This window comes from Acanthaster planci, linkage group LG09 (genome assembly GCF_054643075.1).
Source record: "Acanthaster planci isolate LZ-2023a linkage group LG09, COTS_SCS, whole genome shotgun sequence".
NCBI classification, from domain to species: domain Eukaryota; kingdom Metazoa; phylum Echinodermata; class Asteroidea; order Valvatida; family Acanthasteridae; genus Acanthaster; species Acanthaster planci.
Genome location: NC_141785.1, coordinates 19,508,978 through 19,533,012, shown reverse-complemented (window position 1 = coordinate 19,533,012; position 24,035 = coordinate 19,508,978). Strand labels below are relative to the sequence as shown.

Genomic DNA, 24,035 nt, shown 5'->3' with positions numbered 1-24,035 from the left:
CAGCTTTGCTTGAGCTTCAGCTGAGTGCAGTGCGCCCGCTATAGTTTCTCGCATAACATAAACTTGTAAGGTCGAGGAATTTGGAGGGTGGGTGAAAATAATTTAGGCAGGATATTTACCTTATTTTTTCTTCAGTGATCTTGGAAAGGAGTAGAAATTCAAATGGTATCAGTAGTAAAAGTTAAAAAAGTAAATATGCAAAAAAGTAAAAAAACAAAAAATGCAATTTTAAGTCTTTAGATGTGCAATGATGAAAACAAAATTAAAGGTAAGACTAGATAAAGTTTAGTACACACGTTGCACATGCAACCACGTCGCTGCTTCAGTTCAGTAGGCGTTCATGATGATCGAGCATACGTCAAAATTCTGGTCGGTTGACAAAATCAGCTGATGCGCTCGCTCTTCGCTAATTGTTACAGTGTTTAACAAATTTCCTTCCATTACCTCTACATTTCGTGGACATTTACTGAGACAGGACGGTCGTATCTCTCCAGATCAAGACCAGAACACTAAAAGGTAACTATCAGGCTATTTCAGGGCATCTTTGTCAGTTGCGTGTTCTATCAAGGATTTGTCGGTCAGTTTCGTATTACCCAGTGCAGTGCCGAGCCTAGTCGACACTGTCGTCAACTAGCGTAGTGTCAGCTAGTTTGGAAAGGCAGGCATGACGGACGGCCGGTAAAGTTGATCATCTTATACGTCTGTTGGGTGGTCCACTTTTCATTTTGAAGCTTTTTCGTTTTCTTGTCTCTTGACATCTGATAATTGTTACAGTTTAATCGTACAGTTGTTGCACGTGCTCACTGTTACAGTGCAGTATAAACTTGGCTAATTAGGCCTAGCAGGAATTACAAAGGCATTGTAAACAAAGCCTAAGCATCGATGTAATGATTTTTATTGTTTAATGTAGATTTTACTTTGATGTTGACACAGGTTCAGTAAAAAACAAAACAAAAACAATTGGGATTTGCAACCCAGTCCTTCCAATGGGTATTGGAAACAAGTTTAAATAAAAATTATGTTAATCCCCCCCCCCAAAAAAAGTTTGCCAACCAGGGTGACACTTGTTTTCAGAGGAATTTGTTGTTGCATATGTGTACATGTACTTAAATGCTTGTTTTATAGAAATTACTTTAATTACATGTATGTTCAACTCTTTACTCGTATGCTAGTGAGGAGTTGGGATCAGCTGAAATAACTGGAGGCTGGTGGCTCACAGTCTACGAGTTGACCCTGAAATAATCATTTACACCACAAATGATGACTTCAGCATTTGTATTACTTGTGCAATTCGTTTATCAAACAGTGCTGTGGTGGGTAGAATTGGTCTAGTTTCCTGCCTTTTCCTGGGGGGTAATGCACAGGGTGGCCTAGCACCGTGAGAGGGCTTCATGTTCATGTGAAGAAATTGAAAGGTTTTCCGTTGAACATTCCAAATCAATGGAATATATACATATATGTACATGTTAGAACAAGTACCGGTACATGGTAATTTGATATACATGTAAACTAACGTTGGTGAAATTGCAGGGGGAGGGGGGAACAAGTGACCACACATCTTCTTTTTTTCTTGGGGCGCTTAAAGAAAATTAACTGTAGCGTACAGTATATGTACCTACCGGTATATTAGGTTGTATACATTCAAAAATTTCAAATTGGGGGTGCAAAGGGAGATTGGGAAGTTGTCTCCATAGATCCCCTTCCCATTTTGCCACTGTATGAACGTAAACTCTATACATAGATATTATGTATGCGTACCTCCAGGTGTCATTGTTGTCTTGACTAGCTCTCACTGTCTCTGGGTACACAGTACTTTGTTATATTAGATCTATGAAGAAAAAACCTTGGTTCAAAATCCACTACTGCCTTGTCATTGAGTGCTCTTGCAGCACTTAAAAATCTTGATGTCATATTTGCTTGCTCTCAAATTTCTGTGGCCAGGCTGAAAGGAGCCCAGTCCTTAGACTTGAAAAGGTTCTGGGGGGGAGAAATACATCCATTGTATGAGAAGCTGATTGATTGGCCCCCATTCCCCCCTGCTGGACATGCCCTTTGTAAATTGGAAGTGATTATATCAATGTTGTTACCATGCAGTGAGCACATAAGCCCAAATTTATGAAGGTCTTTACCTAGTGGGCTGTGTATAGAGATGGCCTTGTAAGGAGACAAATATGACGGGTGTTTGAGAATTTAATTAAGATGATTACCCATGGGATGGCACAACAAGATTAAGTCACACCTCCTCTGGAGCCAGGAGGGTGATCTTCCTGGCTTTGCAGAGAGGCTGAGTTCGGTATTAAACCTTGAAGAGACTCAGGTTATGTCCAGAAGTTGTGGCTGTGGCTTTATAACACATGCACCTGTGAAAACCACTGGGAAGTGGCTGCAGCTATTCTTCATTGAGTGTGTGTGAACTATTTTTAGCTGCAGCCAGTTGGTTTTGACATTGCTGGGTAATCCCTCCTGTAAAACACAGCCATTGTATTGTTGAACCCCTTTTTTAATAAGGTACATTTTATTACATATACAGTAATACAGACCCTCTGGTCACAAGAAGTCCATGTAATGTAGAATACATGTACCAGTATTGAAGGCATTGTGTGACTTGCAGAAGCACACAAAATGTTCCCACCCCAAAAAATCAGTTTGAGAGGCATGCCTTGGTGAGGGTTCTCTGTGGCAAAATGAAGAGGAACATCAGATATCTCAGCAGGAAAAACAAGAGCATTTTTTTCACAGGAAAACATAGAAGTATGAAATATGTGCCAGCCTTCACACAACAGAGGTCCACAGAATCCAGGTTTTGCAAATCGTGTCTCGACTGACCAAGTCCACACCCGGGCTTGGAGGCATTTTGGGGGCTTGATTATCTGTAACAAAAGGAAGAGGAATATCCAAGGAAACGGTCTGCAAAAATCCAGCGCAAAAGAGGGTTCATAGTATAGTGAACAAGAAATATCTGAGGTTCAAATTGTGAAGTTGAAATAATGTTTGCATGTAGTAACAGGTGTTTCCACAAAAAGACAGTTGTTACCTTGAAACCGTTGTCCATTACTCAGCTTAATAATAATAAATGAATACATGTAAGTTTCTCATCTACAAACATATTCCTCCTGTTATTTCTTCACCGAAGTCTCCCTACTCTTAAGAAATCTGTGCTGTTGCCCCTGTTATGCAGGAATGACGTGTCTTCACCCACGTTTATCCTTGGAATGGATAATTAATGAGTTCAACACAAAAGCAAGTCGCCATTAGTCTAGACATTGGGAGAGTGTGTACACATCCTGTCTCGCCCAAACAACCTCATGATGATTTTTCAATGTTAATTTCAGGGATCCATTTAGTGCATCCATTGATTTGTTTCCTATATGTATGTACCTTTTCTTAGTAAAGATTCCCTATGGAGTCAGTGTGTGCGAAAATGGGGGTACTTGTTCTTGGAGAAGGGCACTTGCATAGTGTTATTTTATAAACAGTAGACAAATTTAATCAGTGCATTCAGATAACATACTTTCAAGGTACTTGATCGGATGGCAGAAATGGCTGCCATCAAGTGCCTTGAAAGTCCTCTTTTAATTATGGGTTTTGCCCTTACCCAAAATAAAGAGCAAAACCCGCAATCAGAATTAAAATCTTCCCGACACAGAGTACGTCTTGATGAAAACCTTCTCAACATGTTGACTGGTGACCATGAGTATATTCGTAGTCACAGGTGTACTGGATTCTGCCACTACGAGTATATACTTTTAGGAAATGAAAGGCTATTGTAATGTAAATTGAATACACTGACATCACCAAAGAACACAACAAATACGCAGCTGGCAGTGTGGAGGGCGTACATCCATAAAAAAAAATTATGTTCAAACAGACACCCGAAAGGTACCTACTGCATTAAATATGGTATACGGGCATATGTACAACGCTAGGCAAATGGGAATGCCTCTTTTGAAATTACGCGCAGCAGTCAACATGTTAATGTTGTGTTCGTCAGTTGGTTAATTGATTGTTTAGAAAACTTTTTTTGGGGGGGTTGATGGGACATATTATGCAAAAGCAAGCTGGACACATAGTTTGTGTTGTTTGTAGTATTTTGTAGGCATCAAATTAATTGATATTTACAAAATGTGTCCATCAGGAGTGGTGCTCAATCTACTGTATCATTACTACTCCGCCTCCGTGCTGTTTTCTACGTAATCCATCCGTAGTCAAAAATTCTATTGAGAACTTTTCAAAATGCTCACATGCACCCTCAGTTAACGATTTGTGAGATGCGTACGTGATTGTGGATTCTTCCCAGAAACAGTGACATCATGATAACAGCAAATCGCAGTTAATTACTTTCCGTAGTACTCCCAAATCATCCCTGACAATCTTGCAGACTCACTAATCCACTTGGGGCCAGTTAGGTTGCATTTTATATACTTTTGTCTTCACTGTGTACATGTACTGTATGTAGCCATTTCGCTGATGGCCGTTGATCCCTGTTTGTTTTTTTCATCTAAGTCTGTCTCTGCTGGCGTCTTCATCTTTACCAAAGGTAATTGTGATGGGGCCCATTAGGACTCCTTGTAATGTCAAGGTTCAACAAACTTCTCACAGTGCGCCAACCTGTTTAGAGAAATGACTACAGTGCGGTAATGCTAATTGAAATGAAGGATGTTCACAGTTGTAATACATTTTCCTCATCTGCAAATGAAGCAAGCAAATGGGAATGGAACAAAACAGAAAAAAAAATAGGCAAACCAACCTTGGAATGATAAATTTGCTGCACTGGTACCGATTGAAAAAAAAAAATCAATGCGTGTAACATTCTTGCTCTGCAGTGAAAATGTGCGTCAGAAAGAATGTATGCATTCGTTGTCTCTCCTAGACTTGGCTGAGACTATGCGTAGTTGGAGCTAATTGTACAGACAGACATTTGAAATAAACAGTCCTGATTAGGATAACCACAACTCCATAAATTGAACAGACTTGATTCAAATAACCGCAGCTCCAACAAATGTAACAGTGGATACTTGTTATAAAGCATATTTTCAGTGTTTAGTGTAATCTACATACGTGTATGTTTACTTGTCAAATTCCCCAAGTTATCAGGTGGAACATAAAATTCAGGTGTACGTCTTCTGAATTTCCCACTTTGTAATCAAATTTCCCTTTATATTTTATGGAAGTTCCTGATGCAGTGATACAGTCATACAGCAATTTGCTGCAAAATCCCCCCCCCCAAAAAAAGCAGTGAAGTAAATTGACAGTATGGTTACGTTAGAATTGTTTGGCTAAAATTGAATTGATCTGAGTCCAAACAAACTCTCTCTTTGTCCCAGCCGGCCATGCATAGCGCTGCAAATTACCTGCCACCAAATTGGTTCACTCGGAGCAGAATCCTTTTGAGTGCACTGCGTGTTGCCAGGTAAAATCTGCTACTCGGAATGAGTAAGAATGAAAATGAGCCAAATGTGGTCGAGTGGTTGGAGAGGCCTCAATATGCACGGTCAATCACCCGGGCCTGCTGTCACATTGCTGCAGCCTGATTTACACACTGGATTGAAACCCCCCCCCAGTCATAAGTACCTGCACTCTCTCTACAGGTGTGAGTCTGTGTCTTGCAAGTAATCATCCCATCATCACAGGTACAGTCTCTGTCACATATTTAATATGTTAAATCTGTTTGGTTTGGCTCGCTGACCAATAAGACGTTAACCAGTTGATAGTGTGCACATTTCCTTCTGTCATTGGCTGTGACATTTTTGTTTAAATTGAAATATGCCCTGTTGGTGAATGAAAATAGATTAGGCCTGTAAGCTTTGCACCTGCAAGGGAGGGTGAAATTAGACACAAAAAGTGTGTCAGTGTTATTGGTGATCTGTATTGTCGGCTGATTATTGAGGTCAGCTGAACTCCCATGTGCAGTGTCATTTTGATTATCAGTGTGATTTAAAATTTTTCAGCAATGTCGTATGCATTTTACCTTCAAAAAGTGTACGAACATCAGTGTACATGTACATAAAAGAAAAATTTGTAAAATTGCTACTTTTCCATTATAAAATCTGAAACTGAAGCAATTGATAAGTCTGCAAATTCATTCTGAAACTGTTTATGGGCTGGCAATTTAAAGCAAAAATTGTATGGCTCTTTTTAAAATGAGAGGTGCATGTATTGTTTGGTATGCAATAAATGATAAAATGTTCACCAAAATGGCTACTTGATCTTTGTACATGTGTGAAATCTGCTGGTTGTACGTGAATTAGATCACGTACAAGTACATGTACGTTCTGAAGAAAAAAAAAGTAGGAAGAAATCAGGAAATAAAAATTCAAATGTGGTCAATGCAGAAATGTACGGCACTGTAACACGATGTGTTGCTCGTTGTCCGACTTGCAAATGCTGTAATCCTGCTGTATCCAGAATGGAAAATGGCTTCAGATATATGTGACCAGGTCTGCAAGAAGGTGTATTATGTCACATTTTGTGGAATTTGATTTATATATGTAATCAAGTTGCTCACATCCTAAGCTTTCATTTGATATATAATTCATCCCAGTGGCATTTTTTGTTTTGGAGTTATTAGCCGTTTGCATATACAAGTAATTTAATTTTATCACACATGCTTTTTGAGATAATGCCCTGTAAACATAACAAACAGAAACATTAAACTTAAATTAGACACTCTCTTGGTTTTCCTTAGCAACAGAAGCTTTATGGTCAAGCAATCGGCCTTGAAATATTACCACATATTTTCACCCTTGGCACATGGAAATGGGCCATTACTGTTTTTGCATTGCGTGACTTAATACACTTCTTTGCAGAGCGGATCACATATACTGGTGAAATGTAGACAGGTAATAGCTTTGCTCTTTCCTTGTCCATAGTTTAGGACTGAAATTGATGCTGCCTTTTTGAAAAGAATGGGTTGGGTCCATTTTGTGAAATTTGTATACACTTTTCACATTTCCCTGTGCAGTAGAGGTACTACATTCTCATCCACCTGAAAACCCACAAGCTAGGTCTTGTTAGCATCCTTGCACATATTGTGCATGTAAGTGGTCATATTTACAGGACTGACATGTTCTGAAATGAGGTTTCTCTCAGCGCAAGACTATAAGAACACCTGTAATATTGAGGCATGATCAGCATTCATTTGTGACCCGGCAGGACCCAGGACAGCTGGGTAACCTTGGCAGGCAAGGCAGATGTCTCTCTCCCCCCCCCTCCCCCATCCTGGATCCTGAAACTCTGGACTTGTGCAGGGAATGGAAATTTATGCGACAACAGTCGCGCCACTTCGCTGGAAGAGAGAGAAGAGAGAGGCACTGGAGAGGGACGAGGGGAGCGGCAGGCATCAACCTTGAGTAGACAGTCTGTCACTGCCTGCAATTAATACCAACAGAATCACACCTCGTGACTGATGAAATGTGTCTGAGATCTGCAATTTTGTTGCTGTGTTTTTGTTCCTTCCCTTCCTTTTAAAGAGGAATTTTACTCTTTTTTTTTTTTAGGCAAATGTTATAATGTTATAATGATTTTAAATAAAAGTTTTATTCCAAATTGCCAAATCCTAACACTGGATAGTAAAAGTTTAAGCATTTGTTTCATCCTATTTTGGATCAGAAAAGTATAAGAAATATGCCACTGGCTGCTTGAAAAAATGCACTTTACCCTACAGCATATGGAGGCTTTGCATGGTAGCCATCTTGCAGGGCAGTTCTTTTGTTCCACAGGGAAACCTCCTTTGTGTATACACTGTTGAACCAAAGAACTGCCCTTTAAGATGGCTATCATGCAAAGCTATTTTAGCTAGCATATTGAGAGATTTGGATTGTGAGGGGCATGATTGCTTGTTAAAAACTGATCATGACATGAGTCGGTAATCCAGTTTACATGTACTTGGAAATTACTGTTTTTATTTTATCTAGGAATATCAGATTGATTTATCAGTTGAAACACTTGTACATTTTCAGAGTCCCAGCCCTTTAACATTTTATGGGCAACACAACTGTGGCTTCTAATAGTGTGAAATTACAGTTGAAAGCCAATTTAAGTTAAAACCTTATTGAGTAGCAGCTTTCATTGCCAGGAGAAAGAAAATACACATTGACTGAAATTCAAGACTGCACAATGTATCTGGTGTTGACAGTAAATGTGTGCTGCTTCTTTTTTTAAATTTCTCAGTCTGTATTTCAAAACAACATCGTCATCCTTCGCCCATCAGCCATTTCTGTTGATAACTGCTGCTCCCGTGCCCCACTTTAACTCGATTTCAAAGCCAACATCTCTCGCAAATTTGCCTGAGTTTCACGTCCCCCTGCCGCCTTGTCTGTCGAGGAGGAAATCAAGAACGGCCACAGGCTCGCCACATTGACCATTTATGCTGGAACCTCTCTCTCCACCCCAATTCTCTCGGTTTTGTCTCGACCCAAATACTGCTGTACGGCGACTGGCATCTCAGACCACGTATCAATCCATACAGCCGGAGTCACTCTGTCTGCCTCCTCGCACAGTTACGCCATGAAGAAGCTCTCCCTAGAGGCTTCAGAGTATGATTTCGGAGGCAGATCGAGGTAAAATACCGGGCACACATGCACCGTAAAGAAACAGGAAAGAGGGAATAGTCTCCAAATACCATTCAGCCAGCTACCCAAGGCATTGTCGCACCACCAGAGAGTTTGAATAGAAAAGGAGAAATGCTCATCACAGATTCGGTTCAACAACCTGCCCTTACCCTCCTCCTGCATACATGTACTTAAAAAGATGATGATTTACAATGTTGGATGGCGTGGCACTGGGGGGAGATGGTTATATTTAGAATCTCTGCATATCATCGCCGGGGAGCTTTTTCTATGCTTTGAAAAAGGCCACCTGTTTGAGGAGTGTGACTGGTGCAGTCACATGTATTTTTAGCCAGCCACTTTGCATTTATAGTTGAATTATGAAATGCTACTACCAGCTAAACTGCATCAACTGTGCATAAAAGGTTAAGGAGAAACAGAGTACCAGTACATGTGTGTATTTTATGTGAGTTATTAAAAGTCCAGTTGGATTTTACAGGTCACTGGTGCCAATTTATGCTCACACTGTAAAGAGAAATATGCTGTCAGGTTCTAGGCACAATTTTGCTGGAGGTGATTTATTAGAACAGTCCACACATAAAGCATTGTCACAGCCAACCACTCAACCCCTGGGCATTGAAATCTTCCCTTGTAGTTGAAAGGTAGGCCTGATAACTTCAAGCTTGATCAAATGATCAATGTACCCTCAGTCTGTCACAAAAATGTCACTAAAGATTTCATTATGTGGATGTTATTTGTTAGGCACACAGCCAAAAGCAATGTTTCTCGTGTTCTGGGACCTTACGTTGGTGGCTGCCCCTGCACATGAATGTCCGCTTTTCAATTTTGCCACTTCATAATGGAGTTTTAATGACAATCTACCCCCCCCCCACTCGCTGATGCTGGATCACTCGGTTCAAAGTCTTGTCCATTTCATTTCCACGTCGTCGCGGGAAGAATAGATTATAACCTAAGCACTCATCTGACAGGTGGCTGTTGGTATGCAGGGTACCGATCACCTGCCTGGGGGAAGGGGGATTTGAAGAAGACAGACCCTGGACAGTCTCCCCCCCCCAAAAAAAAAAAACCGACACAGCAAGTTGTAGCAGTGCTTTGTCAAAATCTGCAGCCCTTCAGGTGAAGGGTCTTATCTGATTGCCTGTCATTTATATGCGGAGAATAATCAAAATGCGAGGGAGAAGAAAAGACAGCTGTTCTGATTGGCCCAAATGCGGTTTGGGCGATAAAAATAGCTGGTTTTATTTAATGCCATGGAGAAGCAGTTTCTGTTGTCACACTGTCAGGCTACGTGTACGTTGCCTGCTATCATATTCGATTAGAATGTTTACTCATCAGAGTGAAAGAAATGAACAGAAGTATTAACGTCTACATGTACATGTAGCTATGAAGGAGGTAGAAAGCCAGAAAAGAAAAAAAAAAGGTCTAATCTTTCAAATCTAATCATGCAGAAGGCATGTGCACAAACATCAATTTCAAGGTTGCCCAATGTGTGACAGATCCCACAAACTCAGTTTTAGGGCAGTTTTTGGACATTATGTGGGTGAAAAAAATGGGCGTTTCTGTTGAGTGTCAGTGTGCATGATTTTGTTTTTAAAGTTGTTAGCTCAAAAGTAGCTACACATATTATTACAGTGTAATTTCATTAGGGTTGGTGACATATTAATGTGTCTAACAGGTACTGTAATAACTAGTATCACATTACTTTAACCAAATTTAAAGTATATTGTTCTGCATTCTGTACATTTCTGACAGCATGACCAAACAACCTACCCACACTCCAGTCTTACAAAATGCGTCCAGCTGAAATAACCAGTGAGGAGGTGAGTTCACCAAACAGTGTGCCTAAAAGCTTCAAACCAACTCAGATAGACCAGGTGGACCTGTGAGCCTCCCATCATGTCCAAGGCAGGGCCGAAAGGCAAGTCGAACATTGCCAAACCCGTCAAGTCGGGATTACCCAGGAGCGCGGGGGCCAAGGGGACGAGTGCCCAGCATGCAGCCAGTGCACATGCACAGCCGGGGAGCAGTGCCAGGCCAACTGATGACCAGCACACGCCAAGCGAACAGAAAAAGGTAAGATCGGATCAGAGTTGTACTTTGCCACTGTGTTCCCACTGGATACAGTTTCTGTGAAAATATTTTAAGTTAACATTGGCAATGCTTTCGGGAGTGAATGCAGCCCGGCTGTTCTCAAATTGCTAACTTGTTTGCTCTCTTGGGGCCTTGGAACTTGACTTTCTTCCTCTATTCTGCTGTTACGCATGCAAATGAATGAAATGATGGCACCATCTACAGGTTTTGCTTATTTCAAAATTCTTGTCAAGCAATGTACATCTTCCCGTCATCAATAAACTGGTTAAATATCCACTGGCAAATAGCGCAGAACAAGTGCAAACACTGTTTATCAGCTCCAGAGTCGTGGTAAACACTCTCACGAGTTTTCAATGATGATCCCTCTCCAAACACAGATGATAAATTCATTTGTAATCTTTCAGCTGTTGACACCATTGAACGTTGGAGAATCATAACAAGTGTGTTGTCATCATCATCATGGATGAGCGTAGAGTTTCTCCTCCCTGGTTCCGTGATGATAAATGACCTATTTGTCTGTACCACTTTTCACGTCATTATCACTGCCTGGGACATGCAGGAATGTGACCGAGCATCATGAATTCAAACGATACCCTCTTTTTTTTCTTTCTTTTTTTTCCCGGACTTTGCTCCTGTATTGAACAGCCTACCTTCTGTCCTGCTTTACGAGCACATGCCCCAGACAAGGTTAAGTCTACGGGTAGGAAAATATTGACACACACCAGTGTTGAGGGAGCAGAATGACACGTATTCAGAGGGTGCGCTCCACGTGCCATGTCGGTCACTTTTTTTCTTTCCGGCTGGATCGGTGCTGGGTTCTTTAAGAGCACATTTGCCGTTTTGAGCTCTGCAACAGTGGTTTCTGGGACAGCTTTTCACCCAAGGGGCTGTTGACTCAGTTTACTTGTGGAGTGGTTGTAAAAAGACCCCTGTCTATTTGTTTAGTTTTGCGTGCATTTCTTGTTTGTCTTGTGCGTTTCCCAAAGGCCAGTGTGATAAACTAGACTTGACTTGCATTTCTGTGGAATTAAAATGACTTTGTGTCTAGCCCATTTATACCTGCAGGGATCGAGCGTCTGGGCATGTCACAGGTCATTTTATACACCCCATATTTGCTATTCAGGTATTAAAATTTCAACAGCTATGTACATGTAGTATGCCCATTTCTCTTTCAGAGTGAGGTTTTACACCCCTGTTGAAATGTTGACTAAAGAAGTTCTTTCCCTTTTGTATAAAGATCTACTTTTGCATGTGTTCTTAGCATTTGTCTGAACAAATACTGGTATATTAAGGTATGGCATTACCAAATTCACAGACAAATAATTGAAAACTAACTCTCCTTGGATAAAGAGATTGATACTTCCATAGAATCATCCACAAACCCGATTCTTGGCTTTCCTTCTACAAAGAATAGTCTCAAATGATCTATATTTATGTACATTTATGCACATCAGCAATGTTTCAGTTTTTCATTTGACTTGGTGTGCCCAGGCAGTGGTGTAGTGGTGGGGGTTAAGGGGGCACGTGCCCCCCACAAATTCCCGGTGCCCCCCCCCACTGAAAAAAAAAAAAAGGATGAGTGGATATTGAACAAGGCTAACAATAACTTGCCCTCAAAAACCACACCACTGAAAGCTGGTAACCCCCCCTAAGATGCTAGTGCCTTTGTGCCTCCTCCACTAGTAAAATTCTAGCTACATGTATGCCACTGTGCCCATAGAGAAAAATATACCCGAGGCCCAGAATTACGAATTTCAAATCTGTTTGTACATGCAGAATTGAATCAGAGGGGAATGCTGCACAAAAGAGATATAGGCCTATAGGATGTTCAAGGCAATTACTTAGAATTAGCCGTTCACATTACAAATTATTACTTTTATATAAAAAAGAGAAAAATACACTTAACAACACTCTTCGTACAATTTTGTGAAAAGTGGTAAACATATTGAATTTCAATCACACAATATTACTATTTCTTGTAGCTTTGGTAGTTGTATTCTGAAGGAGTCACCAAATGAAACAAAATCTTTCAAGCTTAAAGAACGTGATCTGTGCTTCAAAATTACAACAAAAACACCCGGTTCAGTCATCAGCAATATATTGGAGAGGCATAAAAAGTCCTGTGGCGCCATCATCATATGGGATGCATTGCACAGACATACCGAGTATCTGCGGTAATTATTTGAAGGTAATGAACTGCAACGACTTGGCAGTTTATCTTTACTCCGTTCTGCTGCTTGCACACTTTGTCCACATTTGTCATAAATGAAGGGGGATGTAATGAAGGCCTGGAGTTAATCGAGATACGGTTATATTTGAATTCGCATGATTACACGTGACCAACCATCTGATGCATACCCATGCATAATGGCATGCATCTTGGGGTATTTGATACAATTTGGTGCCTTGGGATTATGCAGACTTTGAGAAAGGGAAAAAATGGAGACTGGAAATCCCACCTTCTGCCTGACAGAAGAGCGTATTGGACAAGCTGTTTTAATTTGAGTTGTGTTTCAAATGCATGCCTGGTGGCCCTTCTGTCAGGCAAACAACTACTTTGTGGAGCTATGTCCCGTACCCCTGAAACACATTTGATGAATGCTATAGTTTAATACTACCAACAGAAGATGTTGTCAAGTTTGTAACAGAAAGAAATACCTTTATACATACCTTTACAGTCACAGCAAACACTGGCATTTTTGTGGTATTTCAATTTTGCTGACGAAATAGCTACATGTAGTTGCATGCAATGGAAGGAATAGCGCCACATTGTATCTGTCACCAAAGATGATCACAGCTATCCAAGTTTACCATTGCTGTGGTCTGGTAGAGGCACTGTAATTACCTCTCTGCAACCAGGAGTGAAAAATTGGTGCCTCCGAGATTAGATTGTGCTAATTTCGAGACCTGTGCTTCATTAAACTGTTCTCTTACCGGTATCTTGAACAGCATTAAAAACTCCAAAACTAAAAGAGCTGGAGGAGGGTACCAGTGCATATTTCACCCCTGACCTCCCTAGACATTTTTTACATCATAGCAGTGTTTTTTGGTGCACCAAGCCTTAGGATATATTCAGTAATATCTTGCGGTCATTTTGATGCCAATTTTGTGAGAGTCAGACATTTTGTTGTTGAGCTACATGTACATGTAGCACCCACCTTCTCTCAGGACAGATCCGCCAGAAATTCATATCATTTCCAGTGATGTGCTTCATGCACACAGGCTGACACGTGAACTGCAAAATTTAAAATGTCGTGATTAATCAATTTATTTCTCAATTATTTGATTACATTTTTCTATTCAATTTAAAATCAGAAACAACTCTGTGAAAATACAAGCTTCCTTTCAGAAGGCACGAGCAAGTGGCCTGTAATGTTTCTGACCAAAAATCTTAAATATTCTCAAGCAAAGAAAGGAAAAATGACCACGAAGAAAGGTTGCGGCCTGAAATTGCAGTGGATGAATTGACTTACAACCATAGATACTTTCGCTAAATAATCCTCAGATTGAGCCGCTGTTACTGTTGATTCATAAGTACCTCAGACAGTCTTCCTATTCAACATTGCGCAACTCGACTGTATCAATATTTGATAATGCCCACTGTGTAAAGCACGCACTGGCACCCGGATACAAGACAGCTTTAATTGATTCTGATTGGTCACGAGTCTGTGTGCACGTGGCTCACCATGTGGGTGCCAATTGGACAATTTGCACAAGGAATATTCCATAAAATGGAAGGGGTGTTTGAGAAAATCCAAGTAAAATTCTAGAACAAAATCACTGGATATCCCTCATATATTGAATTCTGTTGACTTTCTAACTATGAAGCAGGTATTTATGAATGGGAATACACGTAAACACATGTGTGTGCTTGGCCAGTCTCAAACTAACTCAGGAAGAAGGAACGCTGATAATTACCTCACCTGTGGCTTGGGCATTTGTCGTGTCCATTCTCCTGAGCTGATCTTAAACGCATGTTTAAGACAGGCCAAGCATATATTTATTCCCTTATTAAAATTACCAGAAAAAAAAAGCTGCGTTGATTAATCAAACCCAAAATCGAAAAAGAAGCAGTTAATCAAAATCCTAAACTTGGGGGATCTTAACATCCTGGGTCTTGTCTAAGTTAAGGGGTGCATATCTTTCATAAACTTGACCATTTGACCCCTGTTTCTTAGGTTTAGGCCAAGTGGATGCGTCATCTCCTGAGCTTCTCATCTAACCTTTCAATCGGCACGGTGGTGATATATCTTCCTTTCCCTTTTTTTTGTTTTTTGTTCCCCTTCTCTTCCCTTGATCACAGGAGGAGTCACGCTCAATTTGGGTAGAATTTCACCGCATTCCCGCTTGGTCTGTGGGTCTACGTGTTACTTCCTCAAGTCCTCAATTGATCCATCCCTAATATTCTCATTTCTTTTCTTGTGTGAAGATCTCTCCATTAAAGGGGTAATCGTAATTCTGGAGGATAAATGTAGATTTTTTAGGTTTGAAAAATGTATTAAAACACTTAAAAGAGAGGAAATTGGCGTCATAATTTGTAACGATGTTTGTTCTATTTTTCCAGAATTGTTGGACTTGTTTGAGAATGGCTTAGATGTTTATACAGGGAACCAATGTTAATAAAACTTGCTCACTTCTTTACTAAATTCTTTTCACACAAGTTTTGCTTCTTTAATAGGGAAAGTACATGTACATGTAAAGGTTGAACCCACTGGGAATAATATCATCTTGAAAAACTCATGTACCAGTACAGTGAATTGACGTGCATACTGCCCGTACAGGGTACCGGTACATGTATGTATCCCTGTGTCACTACCGTATCGGTACATGTGCCGGGAGGATGTACATGTACATACCTGGAGAATGGCATGCTTAGCAAAGTGTGTACTACTGATCGCTTGATCATAGACATTTCAGTTTTGGAAATGCCAAACCCTGAATCTTAGATCTTTGGCCAAGTGGCCAGACGGTCAGCTTTTCCACAGCCCAGCTTTTCTACAGCCCAGTACTATGTCAAAAGGTCATTCCCTGCCACTCTTTCCCCTATGTATTCATTTTATGCGAGGCTGATGTCACCAGATCGGAGGGTCCTGGCAAATAATCAATTGTACCGAGATGACTAGTCTAATTACCTGGATGCCTGTTTGGCGGACAGGAGGGCGGGAAGGCCACTGAGCAAGGAAACTGTTATTAATTTGGAAAGTGATACAACGTGGTCAGACGACATACCGGTACATTAATAAAAGTCAGTGAATTTTATTTAGACTCTAATTCCAGAAATTAGGGGTCCATTTTTTGTATCTCCCTGTTACATCTGACTTATGATTTAGTAAGTTTAAAACACATTTTCTAATTTCAAAGGGTGATGAATTAATGCAAATTACCTGCCAAACAGATAGTAATAGTTTGAAATCAATTCCGGTGACATTTCCTTGTCAAATAACAAAGGTCAGATGTAACAGGGACACAAAAATGTTACTTTTGGACCCCTTATATCTGGAATTACCCATTTCTCTTCAACTCTGACATTTTGTGCTTGTCCAAATGGCTGCTGGTGTTACTGAATTCAACATGAACTGCAATTGCCCACTTGTGGTCAGTGTTCTCACCTACAGTACTGTAATTGGGCTGCCCCTGTGGAGTTGGTCGTACTTTTCTTACCAGAACATATGTGCGGCATATGTTTGTGGGGAAAAATAAAAAAAAAAAAAGACCATACATGTAGTTGTTGAAATGAGGAATACGGTCAAGTGTACACATGTGTAGTACTCTTCTGACATTTCAGAGCGGTGGACTTAACAGTATGCGTCCTACCTGGGCTGTAAGGTGAAGGGTGTGTACCTTACCCTAAGAGAAAAAAAGTCGAGGCACTGTTTCAATTATTGTGGTTGAAGTGAGTCCATGTAATAACACGCACTGGTGGATATATTGCTGCATTGATGTTGCCGATGCTTAAAGGGGAAAAAAAACGGAATCTCCTGGGGCTTTCTCGGGGTGTGATGTTACAGTATGTGTTAACTGTCAAAATATACCGTGATCATACACGCAAGTGTTGACAGAGGTGCGCCATGGGACACATTCATTGTACAAATGTACACTATGTGTATGTACATGTACATACATGTATGCCTTTGTCCTAGAGTTTGACTTTGTACGTACGTAGGATGAATTAGCAATATCATGGTAGCTCTGAAGGGATATCACAGTGGTAAATTTTGGGGCCAGTCCCTTTCACTTGTGAATTTCATCATTTTAAGCTGCAGAGGTGATCAATTTCACTGTGATTTACAGATCGGAATTTGACTTTTGCAGAAGGAATTTAAATCCCTTCAATCTTATCCCACTGCATGCATATTGTGTATGCTCCTTATCTAGTGTTATCACGGTTCCGTGTTGGTACATGATTGTGCTTGCTGTACATACTCATATGGTACATGTTGAAAGATGTTGAAACTGGGAAAGTACCCTGGAATAATTCTGTAGCATAGCGAGTTTTTGCCAAGGAAAACAGTACCACTTTTATATTTTCAAGAAAGGAATTAAGTTTTGCAATCAGCATATTCTTGAGATGGCGAGTATAAACATACTGAAAATAATCTGAAATCTCATGTGTATCTCATGTGTCAAAATCAAGTTGAAATATTGTTTCATGAGCCACATCAATACGGCTGTTTCACACTAGTGCGCCACCAAGAGTTTGCCAAGCGTTGGCCAATCACAATGCGCGGAATTTGTCGACCCATTGTGCGTTTGGAAAGGGTCGACAAATTTCACATGCTCTGATTGGCCAATGCGTTGCAAACTCTTGGTGGCGCACTATTGTGAATCGTTCGTATTGGTGAATCTGCTGAAGGATTCCTGTTAAAAATACCTTCTATTGAGTACAAAAGCAAGATGTCATGTGAACCAGGAAGTGTAGTGCAAACGAATGGAGTATGAGCAGGTGTTGGTTTATGTGCTGGGTCTCACTTTCTTGCCTTTACTCACATACGTGGAACTTTGCACACAAAGTATTTACTTCAGTATTCTATAAGAAGATTGGGATTCTGATCTTCAACAGACAAGTACCATGCAGTCCTCACCTTTCTTTCCAGAGTATTATACTACTTTCAACATTGCACAGCAGCTATCAAACTGTGCCAACAGCAGACTTCCAGCAAAAAGACTTTTTATTCTGTGTTTCGATTGACCCTCCCAAAATATTTCAAGCCTTTTTTGGGGGGAGGGGGAGGGGCTCATTCAATTTTTCCTTGAAGATTCTCCAGGGTATTTGATAAATGAAAAGTTTGGTGAAATTAATCTAAATGCTGAGAATTTGCAAACTCTGGCATCCCTTGGTTTGCTTCGCCACGAGACCCAAGCCGCTCCACAGTCTAGAATCCAAGAGACGTGTCAAGAATGTGACCACCTTCTCTCACTTTGCTATTTTTTGGCCACAGAATGATCCCAAATTGGGACCCAACTGTGATCAGAATGAGCTGAACAAGTGGTAACTAGCAAGCACCTCATCATGACATAACCAGCACTTTAAAAAATGAAGCTGTCGTAATTTTGTTGTCCCCTGGGGGGAAAAAAAATTAAATAAATAGCAAAGTATTAACATCAAGCTGATGAAAAGTCAACTTAATCACCACATGTCGTTACAAGCTGAATTTTGAAATGTACATGTACGGTAGAAAAGTCACCCCAGCTTGAGAAAGTGTTTTGACAAAGGTATTTATGATCTGCTTGTGTTTTGGTGGTCGATGCTGATGTGGACTCAGTCAATTTCATTGCACATTTGAAAAAGCATTGGATCCCTGCCTTGGCACAGACAGGCTGACCTTTTACGAGCCCCCAATTTTGGATGAAGTCAATGCCCTATTCCCACCTGACGTGATAGCAAATAACCGTGAAGACGTTTGGAGTGTCCTGGGAAAAGAGAAGGGAGAGCAATCTTGACAGATGAAGTGTGAAGGGTCTGTGATTGGTTGCCTGCTGTACTCAACCTAGTTCAAAACACATTATAAAAGTGTGTTCTCGGGGGAGTGCAGTGAAAACACGAATAAAAAGATGCGTGGGGTTTTATTGAACAAAAAGAGAGTGGTTCAGTAGTTGAAAAATTTCTTGTCAGGTAAACTAGAGCTCATCATTTAATGCTTAATTCTAACTTGTAGCTTTCAAGTAAGGACTCCTTTGAGACTGTTCTTTTCACTTCAAAGGAAATTTAACTAAAATGGATTCAGTGGAGGAAAATGCATCTTTCTGTTGAGGAATTGTTGGGCAGTTGTTTGAGCAGAATGAACCAAGTTGGGGCTTGTGATGAAATCTGTCAAATATAGCTATTCATTGTTTCTCCAAAAAGTTTACATTGACCTGAATTGTCAATAGGTCTGTAGCGAACTTTTGTGTCTTTTGGACAACCTGTCGGCCTATTTTTATTCCAGATTTATGCATGTGTAGGCCTATGTTCAGTAAGCATAACAATTATGCAACTTGGATACTGTGTTAAAATCTATGCCGGGTAAATTTGGGCACCCAATTTTTAAATACTGTTCGAGGGCTCAGTGTTCTTGTTAAGTTTAACCTGACTCTGCAGATTTAAAGAGCCACTGGTACAACGGCATCCCTGATGCCGCAGCACGAAGACGTGAACTCTACTAGGCAGGGCATCCCTGGATAGCCCCTTGTGGAAATGTCACCACGTTATTAAGTTTAATTTGACAGCACACAGGCGCACGCAAAGTTGCTGAAAGCAGAGGAGTCGCCTTCCCTGCACTGGGAGACATACGAAGACCCTGGAATGGGCTGTAAAATGATATACACCTATGCTTAGTGCAGCAAACCTTTGGGTTGGTACCTTTAGTGTGTACTTTTTCTTAGATAATATTAACAATCCGCCCCGAGCTGAAGTGCACCCCCCTCCCCCGATTGGCAAAAGAAGGACATGTGGTCACAAGCTGGTTCTTGCCTGCGTTCTGCGTGTACGCAAAGACCAAACATGCTGGAGTAAATTAGTTATACGTACTCAGCGTGCTCCATGTCAAACGCGCATATACTTGCACACCTCATGGCGCGCCTAAAACACACCTTCTTTTGTTCCACTTGGAGTGGATTACCAGCACCTCTGATAACTTTTACAAGGACCTTTTTTTTCACACAGCTCAAAATTGTGTAAATTTAATCTAAGGCACAAATTGCCTCATTGAAGGATGACGCCTGAGACCATATAAAGACACTCAGGTACATGCATGTACATTATGTGTGTATTTGCATATAGATGCACTTGGCTTAGTACATGTATTATCATAGATAAAGTATGTTAACACTATGCCAATACTGGTAGGTGCGAATCCCAAGCTGGTAAAATTTGTAGCCTTAAAATTTGTTACATGTCTACCCAGGAGCAATCTTACAGACATCAAAATCACCATTGTGCTGTGGTTCCTACACTTTACGTGTAGATATCCCGGATGTCTCCAGATGCATTATGAGGACATCAATATCGAGCTGGCACAGATCCAAACTCACTCGTGAATACCACACATAATTAAGGCAGCATGTACACATTATCGATTGCCTTGGTGGTGCTGTAATTAATGATCCATGAAGCATTGTAGAAGTTCAGATTTACCCTCGGTTGTCTTTTCATAAGAACTGATGTAAATTTATGTACACTGTACATGAATGTTCAATATGGAAAAAATGTAAGCATACCGGTATATGCACTGTGGGCAAGATATGTGTAGAAATGTACATGTACATGATGCGTTGAGATGATATTAAAGCAACAGTCTTTGTCTCTCTTTATTCCTGTACACGTTTACATGTACTGAATCTTGAATCAGAGATGGTTTGATGTACACGTATGGTAGTCTGCAGAGAATGCCCTTATCCAGTGAACTTTTATATCAATGTGCAGATTCAGTGATTAATAAATTGTTACAGTTTGTTGCGGTTTGGACCTCCAGAGTGTAACCAATCAGCAAGTATCAACCAAACGTGGTTTTAGTCAGCTGACAGTTATTGACCAATCAACAGGCTCAGTGCTGCTGTTGATCATTGGCTTCAGCAAACTTTGCATTTATAGACCTTTATTTGTAGTGGTCTCCAAAAAAATGTGATACCCAAACTACATGTAGGCCTGGAGCCAGGAAAAAAGACACTAAGCTTTTGACCATTCTATTATGGTATATTTGTGTGGAATAAAAATGCTACGAAGGATTAATCATCAAAATGAAGGGAAGATGCTTGTAAGTGTTATGGGGGAAAAAAAGAAAGAAAAAAAAAAAGAATGTGCCTTGGGAGATAAAAGTGTCATCAGTCATGACAGATGCTGATTCGCAAGCAGACACTTTGAAACTGTTTCCTGCTGAAAAAAAAAATGGAAGAAAGAAAATCTAGAGTCTGATAACAAAAAATGCAAGATCTACTGACTCAATCTGCTCTCTGTCTCTCCTGGGAGGATTATCAACAGTATTGTCAGGGACAAGCAACCCTCACTAAAAGGAGAGCCCAAATTGCCTGCAACCGTTTCATGTTCTCAGATTATCAGCCACACACAGTATGTGTGTAGTAGCATATCTCCTCTTGCAGCTGAGTTGAACCTGATATTTTGCTGATCCGTGTTCGATAAAAGGATGTTAATGGTCCAGGCTTGTTGTTCCGCGGGGTAGGAATCCACACAGTGCCACGATGCAGGCCAGACAACCCAGCGGACATCTTCATATACACGTGTATATCAAGAGATGGGTTAGTGCTACAGCTTCTGAAATATTCATGGGGGAGAAAAAAAATTCTCATCACCTTCTTGGAGATCCTACATGTATTGTGTAGATTTTTATAAACAGTTCAGCAATAACAAATTAAAATCTTGTTTCAGTAGTGCACACTAGTGATGTTGCTATGCACTAGAGGTCGCAGACATTTATGATCAGATTGGCTTCAGTCGCTGAACTGTATAAAGCATTGAAGAAACCATTACAGGACAGATCAGAATTCAGATTATTTTTGGTGAAATTGGGAACCTCGAGTTCTAATACCGGTAGTTTCAAAAGGCTTTGTCAAGTTCAGATGAGAAATGCCACACCTTTGTAGTTGACCGATCAAATGTGAGTGTAAGGTCTTGGAAAACCAAACTGTATAAAATGTTTGCTTCCTGTTTTATTGTCCAAGCTTTTTCATGCTCACAGGTGAATTAAACAGTCCAATTTTTAAAAAGGCTATTCTTTGTAGTAAATTTGCACAGCTCCAAACACACTTCCACGTGTAACTTGAAACTGTTTTTGAAATAGTTGCACATTAAAGCAATTTGCTGAATGCAGCGTAACAAATCAATATGTGCATTTATGCATTATGTGTAATTACTTAATGAGTGGATGTGCTCAGATCAAATAACGCCTGATATAAATTGATTTCATGCATCTGTGCTGTGTGCTAATGAGATTAATAGGTCATTGAACTTTGTGGGGAGTTTCCTGCCTGCACTGAAAATGCTGCAGACATGTCTAGCTGTAGTTTTGTTGTAATTGGAATTATGCTCTTAATTTGCAATTTGCTGTTTGCCAATTTTTGTTTATGAAATTGTTTATTTGTATGTTTGTACATGTAATTAATGTCTTCTTTGTAACTGTTCATTGGATACCTACTCTCATTTTAAAGTTTTTCCATCTTTTATTTTCTTATTGTAATTTTTTGAGTACTTGTCAACATTTTTGAATTGTTTGAATCTTTTTATTTTTTGTTAACATTTGTTTGCTTTTACTCACCATTGTTTGTTTTCCTTTGGCATTTGTGTATTGTCTTTTTTAAAAACTCTTCATTGTGTTTGTGCTGTTTATATTTCATTTTCCCTTTGCTGACAATGTTCACAGTGAATGACCAGGGAAAATGCGTGCAAATACACTTCAATTTCTGTGATTGACACCGAACTCCCCGTCCTCATTGAAACAGTATCCTGTGGAAACCCAAACTTGTATTTGAAAGTGCCGGGTTGTGGTCGTGCTGTCAGGCAGTCCCTTCAAGTGGAGAGGAATCGGTGCTATTCTGGAATGCGGCAGGTCAGGGACGCCCACGTTTGTTAATTTGAAACTCTAGCCTGTCTCGGTGAATTTTCCATTTTAATTATGATGTTTGATCCTCCAGGCTGAGGCAGTCTTTACAGGTTTTGAGATGATTTGCCGACGAGTGTCGTCGTGTCAGGAAATCAAGGTTCAGTTTGCTGTTTTGCCAGGAATTTTGTGTCCATACTGATAAATTTGATTGCTTCTGAAGATTCTACTTCAGAATATTTTGTTCAGAATAAAATAGTTTTGCACGGGAGATATAGTTATGTCAAAGAATTCCATAAAATATTGGAAAGAAAAAATGTGGTAATTGTAACTGAATGAATGTAAATCCAGTTGCCTCTTGGCAATAAATTTTCTGTGAATATTCTTAGAATAAATTTGATATTAAAGCCAGTGAAGTGGGCATTAATTTAAAATAAATTATGAGTCATTTTATTTAAGACTGGACATTCGTACGTGTATCACGTGGCAAATGAGATATGACTCATTCAATAAACGGTTAATCATGTTGTTTCGGTTTTAAATCATGAAGAATGAGGGAAGCGGACGTTAAACCGGAAGATTGGATGTTGCAGTGTCTGGTGATGATGTTGTCAAAAGGTGCCTTGTTGACTGTCCTATCTAATAAAGCATGTCACAGAAAAAAAGACGGGAATGAACTTTTCTCTTTCAAGGGAACTAATTTTCATGTCACAAAATACAAAAAAACTTTTCCCAAAGTGAGAAAAGATTTTTACAGACTTTCCCAAAGTGGAAAGAAACACATTCACAAATATTCCTACATTTGGGAAAAGAATGTTCATAGATTTTTACACAAGTGGGAATATATGTTTTCACATTTCCACACAAGTAGGGAAAAATTTTCACACCTTTTCATACAAGTGGGAAATTATGTTCACACCTTGTGAAATGTGTGTGTGATGTGAAATGATTTTTTTTCCCACAAATTTTCCCATTCTAATTGACAATGTTGACATTCTGTTGTAATGTACTCAGTCAGTTTTAGAGCCCCAAGAATTTGTGACTGGATTCCACAAAAAGAGTTGTTAAACGATTTTTATCGAGTAATTTTGTTCCGGTTTTCATTTAGAAAGAGAGAACTGTACTCCTTGTCTTAATGTACATGTACAAGCACCTGTGCATGCACATAACTTAGTTTGACATCCTGATGAGAATGTATATGAGGGTTCCTATTTATTTTTGTGCAAGGTATATTGAAAATCCTTTAACCAGTTGCTCTGGCGACTTGTTACTCATTTTATTTTTAGGTTGGGTCAAGTCTGTACTTCGGGGCCTTCCTGAATCCCAAACCAACCAATGTGCAGGAACT

The 24,035-nt window shown here is 40.0% G+C and overlaps 1 long non-coding RNA gene across 1 annotated transcript; it reads left to right on the top strand.

The window, feature by feature from the left end:
- Window positions 1–330: 330 nt before the first annotated feature.
- On the top strand, window positions 331–24,035 carry LOC147798258 (uncharacterized). Its single transcript, XR_015426520.1, has 3 exons — window positions 331–516; window positions 10,320–10,640; window positions 22,511–24,035. It is a non-coding gene; the product is annotated as an uncharacterized LOC147798258 (long non-coding RNA).